At 47.0% G+C, this 12,879-nt stretch overlaps 1 non-coding gene across 1 annotated transcript; it reads left to right on the forward strand.

The window, feature by feature from the left end:
- The first annotated feature begins 261 nt into the window (after positions 1-261).
- On the forward strand, positions 262-336 carry Trnas-cga (transfer RNA serine (anticodon CGA)). The gene has a single exon. It is a non-coding gene; the product is annotated as a tRNA-Ser (tRNA).
- The last annotated feature ends 12,543 nt before the right edge of the window (positions 337-12,879 follow it).

Raw genomic sequence — 12,879 nt, forward strand, 5'->3', positions numbered from 1 at the left:
GGCAAAGGTCCCGAGTTCGAGTCTCGGTCGGGCACACAGTTTTAATCTGCCAGGAAGTTTCATATCAGCGCACACTCCGCTGCAGAGTGAAAATCTCATTCTGGAAACATCCCCCAGGCTGTGGCTAAGCCATGTCTCCGCAATATCCTTTCTTTCAGGAGTGCTAGTTCTGCAAGTTTCGCAGGAGAGCTTCTGTAAAATTTGGAAGGTAGGAGACGAGGTACTGGCAGAAGTAAAGCTGTGAGTACCGGACGTGAGTCGTGCTTCGGTAGCTCAGTTGGTAGAGCAATTGCCCGCGAAAGGCAAAGGTCCCGAGTTCGAGTCTCGGTCGGGCACACAGTTTTAATCTGCCAGGAAGTTTCATATCAGCGCACACTCCGCTGCAGAGTGAAAATCTCACTCTGGAAACATCCCCCAGGCTGTGGCTAAGCCATGTCTCCGCAATATCCTTTCTTTCAGGAGTGCTAGTTCTGCAAGTTTCGCAGGAGAGCTTCTGTAAAGTTTGGAAGGTAGGAGACGAGGTACTGGCAGAAGTAAAGCTGTGAGTACCGGACGTGAGTCGTGCTTCGGTAGCTCAGTTGGTAGAGCACTTGCCCACGAAAGGCAAAGGTCCCGAGTTCGAGTCTCGGTCGGGCACACAGTTTTAATCTGCCAGGAAGTTTCATATCAGCGCACACTCCGCTGCAGAGTGAAAATCTCATTCTGGAAACATCCCCCAGGCTGTGGCTAAGCCATGTCTCCGCAATATCCTTTCTTTCAGGAGTGCTAGTTCTGCAAGTTTCGCAGGAGAGCTTCTGTAAAGTTTGGAAGGTAGGAGACGAGGTACTGGCAGAAGTAAAGCTGTGAGTACCGGACGTGAGTCGTGCTTCGGTAGCTCAGTTGGTAGAGCACTTGCCCGCGAAAGGCAAAGGTCCCGAGTTCGAGTCTCGGTCGGGCACACAGTTTTAATCTGCCAGGAAGTTTCATATCAGCGCACACTCCGCTGCAGAGTGAAAATCTCATTCCGGAAACATCCCCCAGGCTGTGGCTAAGCCATGTCTCCGCAATATCCTTTCTTTCAGGAGTGCTAGTTCTGCAAGTTTCGCAGGAGAGCTTCTGTAATGTTTGGAAGGTAGGAGACGAGGTACTGGCAGAAGTAAAGCTGTGAGTACCGGACGTGAGTCGTGCTTCGGTAGCTCAGTTGGTAGAGCAATTGCCCGCGAAAGGCAAAGGTCCCGAGTTCGAGTCCCGGTCGGGCACACAGTTTTAATCTGCCAGGAAGTTTCATATCAGCGCACACTCCGCTGCAGAGTGAAAATCTCACTCTGGAAACATCCCCCAGGCTGTGGCTAAGCCATGTCTCCGCAATATCCTTTCTTTCAGGAGTGCTAGTTCTGCAAGTTTCGCAGGAGAGCTTCTGTAAAGTTTGGAAGGTAGGAGACGAGGTACTGGCAGAAGTAAAGCTGTGAGTACCGGACGTGAGTCGTGCTTCGGTAGCTCAGTTGGTAGAGCACTTGCCCGCGAAAGGCAAAGGTCCCGAGTTCGAGTCTCGGTCGGGCACACAGTTTTAATCTGCCAGGAAGTTTCATATCAGCGCACACTCCGCTGCAGAGTGAAAATCTCATTCTGGAAACATCCCCCAGGCTGTGGCTAAGCCATGTCTCCGCAATATCCTTTCTTTCAGGAGTGCTAGTTCTGCAAGTTTCGCAGGAGAGCTTCTGTAAAATTTGGAAGGTAGGAGACGAGGTACTGGCAGAAGTAAAGCTGTGAGTACCGCACGTGAGTCGTGCTTCGGTAGCTCAGTTGGTAGAGCACTTGCCCGCGAAAGGCAAAGGTCCCGAGTTCGAGTCTCGGTCGGTCACACAGTTTTAATCTGCCAGGAAGTTTCATATCAGCGCACACTCCGCTGCAGAGTGAAAATCTCATTCTGGAAACATCCCCCAGGCTGTGGCTAAGCCATGTCTCCGCAATATCCTTTCTTTCAGGAGTGCTAGTTCTGCAAGTTTCGCAGGAGAGCTTCTGTAAAGTTTGGAAGGTAGGAGACGAGGTACTGGCAGAAGTAAAGCTGTGAGTACCGGACGTGAGTCGTGCTTCGGTAGCTCAGTTGGTAGAGCACTTGCCCACGAAAGGCAAAGGTCCCGAGTTCGAGTCTCGGTCGGGCACACAGTTTTAATCTGACAGGAAGTTTCATATCAGCGCACACTCCGCTGCAGAGTGAAAATCTCATTCCGGAAACATCCCCCAGGCTGTGGCTAAGCCATGTCTCCGCAATATCCTTTCTTTCAGGAGTGCTAGTTCTGCAAGTTTCGCAGGAGAGCTTCTGTAATGTTTGGAAGGTAGGAGACGAGGTACTGGCAGAAGTAAAGCTGTGAGTACCGGACGTGAGTCGTGCTTCGGTAGCTCAGTTGGTAGAGCAATTGCCCGCGAAAGGCAAAGGTCCCGAGTTCGAGTCCCGGTCGGGCACACAGTTTTAATCTGCCAGGAAGTTTCATATCAGCGCACACTCCGCTGCAGAGTGAAAATCTCACTCTGGAAACATCCCCCAGGCTGTGGCTAAGCCATGTCTCCGCAATATCCTTTCTTTCTGGAGTGCTAGTTCTGCAAGTTTCGCAGGAGAGCTTCTGTAAAGTTTGGAAGGTAGGAGACGAGGTACTGGCAGAAGTGAAGCTGTGAGTACCGGACGTGAGTCGTGCTTCGGTAGCTCAGTTGGTAGAGCACTTGCCCACGAAAGGCAAAGGTCCCGAGTTCGAGTCTCGGTCGGGCACACAGTTTTAATCTGCCAGGAAGTTTCATATCAGCGCACACTCCGCTGCAGAGTGAAAATCTCATTCTGGAAACATCCCCCAGGCTGTGGCTAAGCCATGTCTCCGCAATATCCTTTCTTTCAGGAGTGCTAGTTCTGCAAGTTTCGCAGGAGAGCTTCTGTAAAGTTTGGAAGGTAGGAGACGAGGTACTGGCAGAAGTAAAGCTGTGAGTACCGGACGTGAGTCGTGCTTCGGTAGCTCAGTTGGTAGAGCACTTGCCCGCGAAAGGCAAAGGTCCCGAGTTCGAGTCTCGGTCGGGCACACAGTTTTAATCTGCCAGGAAGTTTCATATCAGCGCACACTCCGCTGCAGAGTGAAAATCTCATTCTGGAAACATCCCCCAGGCTGTGGCTAAGCCATGTCTCCGCAATATCCTTTCTTTCAGGAGTGCTAGTTCTGCAAGTTTCGCAGGAGAGCTTCTGTAAAGTTTGGAAGGTAGGAGACGAGGTACTGGCAGAAGTAAAGCTGTGAGTACCGCACGTGAGTCGTGCTTCGGTAGCTCAGTTGGTAGAGCACTTGCCCGCGAAAAGCAAAGGTCCCGAGTTCGAGTCTCGGTCGGGCACACAGTTTTAATCTGCCAGGAAGTTTCATATCAGCGCACACTCCGCTGCAGAGTGAAAATCTCATTCTGGAAACATCCCCCAGGCTGTGGCTAAGCCATGTCTCCGCAATATCCTTTCTTTCAGGAGTGCTAGTTCTGCAAGTTTCGCAGGAGAGCTTCTGTAAAGTTTGGAAGGTAGGAGACGAGGTACTGGCAGAAGTAAAGCTGTGAGTACCGGACGTGAGTCGTGCTTCGGTAGCTCAGTTGGTAGAGCACTTGCCCGCGAAAGGCAAAGGTCCCGAGTTCGAGTCTCGGTCGGGCACACAGTTTTAATCTGCCAGGAAGTTTCATATCAGCGCACACTCCGCTGCAGAGTGAAAATCTCATTCTGGAAACATCCCCCAGGCTGTGGCTAAGCCATGTCTCCGCAATATCCTTTCTTTCAGGAGTGCTAGTTCTGCAAGTTTCGCAGGAGAGCTTCTGTAAAGTTTGGAAGGTAGGAGACGAGGTACTGGCAGAAGTAAAGCTGTGAGTACCGGACGTGAGTCGTGCTTCGGTAGCTCAGTTGGTAGAGCACTTGCCCGCGAAAGGCAAAGGTCCCGAGTTCGAGTCTCGGTCGGGCACACAGTCTTAATCTGCCAGGAAGTTTCATATCAGCGCACACTCCGCTGCAGAGTGAAAATCTCATTCTGGAAACATCCCCCAGGCTGTGGCTAAGCCATGTCTCCGCAATATCCTTTCTTTCAGGAGTGCTAGTTCTGCAAGTTTCGCAGGAGAGCTTCTGTAAAGTTTGGAAGGTAGGAGACGAGGTACTGGCAGAAGTAAAGCTGTGAGTACCGGACGTGAGTCGTGCTTCGGTAGCTCAGTTGGTAGAGCACTTGCCCGCGAAAGGCAAAGGTCCCGAGTTCGAGTCTCGGTCGGGCACACAGTTTTAATCTGCCAGGAAGTTTCATATCAGCGCACACTCCGCTGCAGAGTGAAAATCTCATTCTGGAAACATCCCCCAGGCTGTGGCTAAGCCATGTCTCCGCAATATCCTTTCTTTCAGGAGTGCTAGTTCTGCAAGTTTCGCAGGAGAGCTTCTGTAAAGTTTGGAAGGTAGGAGACGAGGTACTGGCAGAAGTAAAGCTGTGAGTACCGGACGTGAGTCGTGCTTCGGTAGCTCAGTTGGTAGAGCACTTGCCCGCGAAAGGCAAAAGTCCCGAGTTCGAGTCTCGGTCGGGCACACAGTTTTAATCTGCCAGGAAGTTTCATATCAGCGCACACTCCGCTGCAGAGTGAAAATCTCATTCTGGAAACATCCCCCAGGCTGTGGCTAAGCCATGTCTCCGCAATATCCTTTCTTTCAGGAGTGCTAGTTCTGCAAGTTTCGCAGGAGAGCTTCTGTAAAGTTTGGAAGGTAGGAGACGAGGTACTGGCAGAAGTAAAGCTGTGAGTACCGGACGTGAGTCGTGCTTCGGTAGCTCAGTTGGTAGAGCACTTGCCCGCGAAAGGCAAAGGTCCCGAGTTCGAGTCTCGGTCGGGCACACAGTTTTAATCTGCCAGGAAGTTTCATATCAGCGCACACTCCGCTGCAGAGTGAAAATCTCATTCTGGAAACATCCCCCAGGCTGTGGCTAAGCCATGTCTCCGCAATATCCTTTCTTTCAGGAGTGCTAGTTCTGCAAGTTTCGCAGGAGAGCTTCTGTAAAGTTTGGAAGGTAGGAGACGAGGTACTGGCAGAAGTAAAGCTGTGAGTACCGGACGTGAGTCGTGCTTCGGTAGCTCAGTTGGTAGAGCACTTGCCCGCGAAAGGCAAAGGTCCCGAGTTCGAGTCTCGGTCGGGCACACAGTTTTAATCTGCCAGGAAGTTTCATATCAGCGCACACTCCGCTGCAGAGTGAAAATCTCATTCTGGAAACATCCCCCAGGCTGTGGCTAAGCCATGTCTCCGCAATATCCTTTCTTTCAGGAGTGCTAGTTCTGCAAGTTTCGCAGGAGAGCTTCTGTAAAGTTTGGAAGGTAGGAGACGAGGTACTGGCAGAAGTAAAGCTGTGAGTACCGGACGTGAGTCGTGCTTCGGTAGCTCAGTTGGTAGAGCACTTGCCCGCGAAAGGCAAAGGTCCCGAGTTCGAGTCTCGGTCGGGCACACAGTTTTAATCTGCCAGGAAGTTTCATATCAGCGCACACTCCGCTGCAGAGTGAAAATCTCATTCTGGAAACATCCCCCAGGCTGTGGCTAAGCCATGTCTCCGCAATATCCTTTCTTTCAGGAGTGCTAGTTCTGCAAGTTTCGCAGGAGAGCTTCTGTAAAGTTTGGAAGGTAGGAGACGAGGTACTGGCAGAAGTAAAGCTGTGAGTACCGGACGTGAGTCGTGCTTCGGTAGCTCAGTTGGTAGAGCACTTGCCCGCGAAAGGCAAAGGTCCCGAGTTCGAGTCTCGGTCGGGCACACAGTCTTAATCTGCCAGGAAGTTTCATATCAGCGCACACTCCGCTGCAGAGTGAAAATCTCATTCTGGAAACATCCCCCAGGCTGTGGCTAAGCCATGTCTCCGCAATATCCTTTCTTTCAGGAGTGCTAGTTCTGCAAGTTTCGCAGGAGAGCTTCTGTAAAGTTTGGAAGGTAGGAGACGAGGTACTGGCAGAAGTAAAGCTGTGAGTACCGGACGTGAGTCGTGCTTCGGTAGCTCAGTTGGTAGAGCACTTGCCCGCGAAAGGCAAAGGTCCCGAGTTCGAGTCTCGGTCGGGCACACAGTTTTAATCTGCCAGGAAGTTTCATATCAGCGCACACTCCGCTGCAGAGTGAAAATCTCATTCTGGAAACATGTAATGATATTACGACTGAGTATGTTTATTCAGGTTTTTCTGTCAGAATCTGCGGTGGACTTTTGGGCGCTTAAAGAAGATGTAATAAAGTTCACAAGAAGTGATAACTGTGAGTTCGAGTTAACATTCAAAAAGCCTATACTCACTGATTATTTTACAAGAGGTAACTGAAAGTCATTTTACCTGTGTTGATTGAAGATAACTGCAAATAACGAGAAATAATTTGATACTTATTAACCACGCAAATACACCAGCTCAGCCACCTATTATTAAGTGTTGTCTATTGCAGAAATAAGCTTTATCACTGACAACATTTCGACGTAATTATCATTTTTACAAGGGCAGTGGAAATTATTTTTACTCACGAGAGAATCTCTTGACTGTCGGATTTGTTCACTCTTATTAGGAAGCTTGTTTGATTGACTTATAAATGTAGTTCTGGCTTACACAATGGTAAACAGAAATCAGAACACCATCAGGAAAAATTAAAGTCAGTTTTTAGCCAAGTGCAAGACTGATCAACAGAGAGTTCAACTTCTGCTGTACTCCTACAGCGGAAAAAGAGCTGTACCTCCTGTAGAAGAACAGCAAAGTCGTTTGATAGGAACTGAAGGCGCCTTGCACCAGTCAATCTGTTTTGTTGTAAGCATTGTACTTACCCAAAACTCTGAATACGGTCTACAGTAAAAGCGCTAAACATGCTTACTGAATGCTGTATCCATGCACAAAACAGAGGAATGTGACATCAGATGTTTATTGCATTATGTAGATCATAATGTTAAAGAGGTTTCAGGATGGAGATTTCGTGGTAGGGAAGATGAACTATTGTTTTTAGGTGTTAAGGCACGCAATTTAAAGTCCACGTTTACCGGACGTTTTTGTCTTGTTTTGGTCCATTCTATCTAGTGTCAAAAAATTGAATACTTTTTTAACACCCTGCGTACCCTCGCAGACTAAATCTGAAGTGAACCGTATCAGTTATTTCCGAAGTATTGGTTTCGGGCGATTCAGTTTAATTCATTTTTCCTCTGTATATTATGATGTACTGCATGACTCTTATCGTAGTACAGTGAGATTTTCGGCAGGGAAGTCTCTATTATACGGGCTCAATATATTACTTGGGTTAGTTGGATGTGGGACTTTCTGTGAGAGAGAGAGGAAGCGAAATAAACGAATATGGTAGCAACTGCAGGAAAAGAGTGTAATTCATTTTCTCTGAAGTAGAAGAGGCGTAGAGAAGCCACGACTGCAGCTCTGTCCAGTCTCCTAAGAAAGAGGAATTTTCTAATTCAATTTAATTTGCATTTCCCGATCGTGGAATCATTTGCTTGTGACTTTACCAATCTAATGATATCCATCACAGATTGATCTACACTCCTGGAAATTGAAATAAGAACACCGTGATGTCATTGTCCCACGAAGGGGAAACTTTATTGACACATTCCTGGGGTCAGATACATCACATGATCACACTGACAGAACCACAGGCACATAGACACAGGCAACAGAGCATGCACAATGTCGGCACTAGTACAGTGTATATCCACCTTTCGCAGCAATGCAAGCTGCTATTCTCCCATGGAGACGATCGTAGAGATGCTGGATGTAGTCCTGTGGAACGGCTTGCCATGCCATTTCCACCTGGCGCCTCAGTTGGACCAGCGTTCGTGCTGGACGTGCAGACCGCGTGAGACGACGCTTCATCCAGTCCCAAACATGCTCAATGGGGGACAGATCCGGAGATCTTGCTGGCCAGGGTAGTTGACTTACACCTTCTAGAGCACGTTGGGTGGCACGGAATACATGCGGACGTGCATTGTTCTGTTGGAACAGCAAGTTCCCTTGCCGGTCTAGGAATGGTTGAACGATGGGTTCGATGACGGTTTGGATGTACCGTGCACTATTCAGTGTCCCCTCGACGATCACCAGTGGTGTACGGCCAGTGTAGGAGATCGCTCCCCACACCATGATGCCGGGTGTTGGCCCTGTGTGCCTCGGTTGTATGCAGTCCTGATTGTGGCGCTCACCTGCACGGCGCCAAACACGCATACGACCATCATTGGCACCAAGGCAGAAGCGACTCTCATCGCTGAAGACGACACGTCTCCATTCGTCCCTCCATTCACGCCTGTCGCGACACCACTGGAGGCGGGCTGCACGATGTTGGGGCGTGAGCGGAAGACGGCCTAACGGTGTGCGGGACCGTCGCCCAGCTTCATGGAGACGGTTGCGAATGGTCCTCGCCGATACCCCAGGAGCAACAGTGTCCCTAATTTGCTGGGAAGTGGCGGTGCGGTCCCCTACGGCACTGCGTAGGATCCTACGGTCTGGGCGTGCATCCGTGCGTCGCTGCGGTCCGGTCCCAGGTCGACGGGCACGTGCACCTTCCGCCAACCACTGGCGACAACATCGATGTACTGTGGAGACCTCACGCCCCACGTGTTGAGCAATTCGGCGGTACGTCCACCCGGCCTCCGTCCACCCGGCCTCCCGCATCCCCACTATACGCCCTCGCTCAAAGTCCGTCAACTGCACATACGGTTCACGTCCAAGCTGTCGCGGCATGCTACCAGTGTTAAAGACTGCGATGGAGCTCCGTATGCCACGGCAAACTGGCTGACACTGACGGCGGCGGTGCACAAATGCTGCGCAGCTAGCGCCATTCGACGGCCAACACCGCGGTTCCTGGTGTGTCCGCTGTGCCGTGCGTGTGATCAGTGCTTGTACAGCCCTCTCGCAGTGTCCGGAGCAAGTATGGTGGGTCTGACACACCGGTGTCAATGTGTTCTTTTTTCCATTTCCAGGAGTGTAATTACTAATTCAGAGGTCGATAGAATTAATTGATAAATGAAATTATATCAGTTGCCACCAGCAGTCTTACAGCACCGACTGCATGCCTTAATAGAGAACTATCGAGTGGTGGGAGCGAAGAAATTTTCAGGTGCGCCATTAATTACTGCTAATAATTTGCAAGATGGTCAAATTCTGTAGATATCCTGAGCTGTTGCTTGAAATTTCAAGCTACAGCTACCACGGTGCACAAGAATGACGCTACATTTAATGTTTGTCGCTCAGTTAACCGGCATAATGTCCAAATTTCGGGATCAGAACATTATCATGTTGTACAAGAACATATTCGGGACGGTCCAAAGTTTTATGTGTGGTGTCGGTTAGTGTGTGATCGAGATGTAGGCCCATTCTTCTTCCTTTAAAGTAATGTAAGTGAATATGTTTAGCTACACATGTTCGTCCAGTATGCAGTTTCCCAGCTCCGTGATATGCAAGACGCTATCATATTTCAGCAAGATGGCACTCCTTTACACCGGGGTCTAGAACCCATACATTTTCTTAATTAAACTTTCCTCAGCAGATGGATTAGCGGAGACGGTCCATTTCCATGGCCCCCCGAGATTACCTGGCTTTACCCCCTGAAATTCTTTTCTTTGTGTGCATTTGGAAGATACTGTGTGCAAAATAGCAGTTCCTGATATTGTGACATCGAATAAACGCATCATGTGTATCACTGGCACAAACACTCCAGACATGTAGCAGATAGTGTGGCAAGAGACTGAATACTGGCTTGATACTTTCCGTGTTCCCAGTGGTGCACATGTTGAAGTGATTTAGATTCTGAAGTGAATACTTGTGTTAATTTTTTATGTAATATAAAAAATTATTGAGTAGAGACATTGTGGTACAATGCATGTTCCATTTACTGTATCGATGAAGACTAATATTGTTTTGTTACCAGAGTAAACATTTATGGGCACCCTGCATATCTGGCCTACCCATTTAATCCTCACTTTCCACTACTTTTCAAATGCTTTCATACTTTTACTGTCTGCACTAGTTTGTGTGCATTTTCACTTCCCCAGAAATTTACACTTCAAATACTTTCAGCAAGATATCCAAACACTTAATTCTATTTCAGAGTTTATTGCTGTTATGAGAGTGCTGTACTTGGTATCGCTAATCTACACATTATTTCCCGTTTATTTTCCGTTTATTTCCACCGCCATTAATTACTTTTCTGTCCAAATAGCTAAACTTGTCCCCTGTTTCCAGCGTCTCAGTTACTAATCTAATTCCTCAGCATAATGTAATTCGTCTCACTCCATTACACTTGCTTTATTTATATTTCTGTTATAACCCCTCTTCAACACCTTGTCCATTCTGCACATCCAATCTTCGTTTTTTGTTGCTGTCTTTGAAAACAGTGCAATGTCTTTGCAACAGCTCGAAGCTTTAATTTCATCACCTTGAACATCACTTCCATTTTCACAAATTTATCCTTACTTTCAATGTACTATGTATACATTAAAATTGTGGATCAGCTTCAATTCTGCCTACCTCACTTCTCAATTACTGCCTTCTTTTCAAGTCTTTAGACTCCAGAAACTGCACTCTTTGCTTCTGTCCGAGAGTGACATTGAAAACTTTTAGAAAATCATCCAAGGATTAATCTCAAAGAAATTAAATGACTTCATTGTTTTTCACAATGTTGCGCATTTGCGTCAACACATTTTTGAATTCGAGAAATCAGTCCTCAGAGTAATGATGCCACTCTTCCTGAAGCACTTCAGAAATCAGATTTTCATACGGTTTGACTGCTTCATCTCGATGAAAAAGTGGTTATACGCACTTTATCTGTAACTATTAGAAACAAAACGTCAGAGGGCGTTGGGTCAGTGGGGTCCACGAAGCTATCCTTAGGACATCAAGGTACTCATTTTCTTGTTCTGTTGTATGCGATAATGTGTTGTCGTGATGGAACATATTTCTTCTTTCTGAAACTTTATCAAGCACCTACGGTAAACAGACATTTCTGCATGAAACGTCAGTGACAGTACATCTGTCTTATTATGCTGTAGTAAAATTATGGCCTGTTTTAGGAATAAACTACCTCCATCTTCTTACCAGCACTGCAAATTCGTCCGACATTTTATGCTTAGGATCTGACCTGCAGACCCACTGTACCGACTGACTTTTTTATGATCACATAAAAAATCCAAGATTCATTATGAGTAGGAATATTCCAAACCACATTTACGCGCCACCTTGGAAATTTTCCACAGCTTTTCTGCAGAAATCTCTGCGTTGTTTTCGATCGGGAGTGTACGTGGAATCATCGCCAACAAAAATTTTTCACGTCAACTGGGGATATAAGAGTTTTCGAATTTGAGTCATACCAATGACCAACTTCACCCAAATATGTAAAAAGTTGTAAATATGGACTCCTCTTTTGTTTTTGTGTTAAAGGTACCTTCTTTTGTAAAAAGTTCTAGATTTTATAGCTTCATTAACAACTATAACAAGTTTATGAAATGATGAGAGGCGAAACAATGATTAGTATCCTTATTTCTATTCGAAAACAAAGATTTACAAAAAGCTTGCAAAATGGAACTTAAAAAAGGGTGTACAAATACGGAAATCCATAAAATGGTGCAAGAAATCTTTTAAAATATTTTAATGAAATGGGTTAAAACAATACAAAATGGTGGACTATTGTACAAAAAGCAGTTTCGTACATTTATGAATGAAATCTGAAATTATTTACAGTAATCGGGAACGTAAGTAGCTCCTTCAGCGCCAGCACAATCTTAGTGTGTTCACATTTGGCACATCAGTCACATAATCCTCACCTCTCCTGTTTTGAAAGAACTTTTCGTCATAAAAGATGCAACTTGCATCGCTTGAGTCTGGTGTATCCCTATCTTTCACATCAAGGTCATTATCACTGTCGACAAGGTGAGGGCTGCAGCAGCCTAAAGAGTCCGATAATGAATCAGATAGTTTTGTGGAACAAATTTTCTTTTTGAAGGCCTTTGGATCTTGCCCCTCTGTCCGCAGTGAAGCCTCTAACCACAGAGAAACTCAGCGACCTCTTCTTGACAGCACTTTTGTCAAGTGACTTTGTCAACTGATCTTGTATGGCGTTCCAGTGATGTGGCAGGCGGTTGCTGCGTTTCGTCCCAGTGGTAAGGTTCTCTTCTTAATGTTGGGGACAGGAGATACGTCGAATGGTGAAGCTGCTTTTGTTGAAGTCCCTGGAGAACTTCCCCCTGTTTCAATGGCCTCATCAACTGGCATAGCTAGAGCTTGATGTTTCTGTACATCAGGATGACTCGAAGAAGAACCAGATGATATCGATTGTCCAGAGATAGCAAGGAGAGGAGCATGTGATTCAGAAACATTAGTTCTGTGTTCCACTGTAGAGCAACGTTTCCCTGCATCTAACTCAGCAGCTATGAAATCAGCGTCGGTGAAGATGTAACGGTTCATAGGGTATAATCAAGTTACTTTGAATTCGTTTATTGCTATCTCAGCTGATTGGGTACGAAGGTAGGCATGACCTGAAACCTCCATAGCGTCGTAAAGTGCGAGAGGACGCCCATAGTCACGCAACCATACTGTCACTGCCATGCTGTAGTACGTTTCCAAAGGTCCCATGAACGTCTGAGGCTGCAGTTATTGGGTGTATTGTGGAGGAAGTGAGATGATAGTCACGTGGTGTTCTTTCGCCAATCACATCTGGATTTCGAACGTGGCTATAATGACCATCCAAGATGAGGAGAACAGGCCTTTGTTAAGTCAGACATGTTTTCTCAATGAAGTGAACGAACCATTCGGTGAACAAATTATTTTGAACCCATCCTGAACGATAGGCTCTACTACATGCATCAGGGGGGCAGCCTCTCACTAGTGATTGGGACATGTTCTTTCTAGGGAAGGTTATCATTGGTGGTATT

Source organism: Schistocerca cancellata, chromosome 7, assembly GCF_023864275.1.
Source record: "Schistocerca cancellata isolate TAMUIC-IGC-003103 chromosome 7, iqSchCanc2.1, whole genome shotgun sequence".
Classification (NCBI taxonomy): Eukaryota; Metazoa; Arthropoda; class Insecta; order Orthoptera; family Acrididae; genus Schistocerca; species Schistocerca cancellata.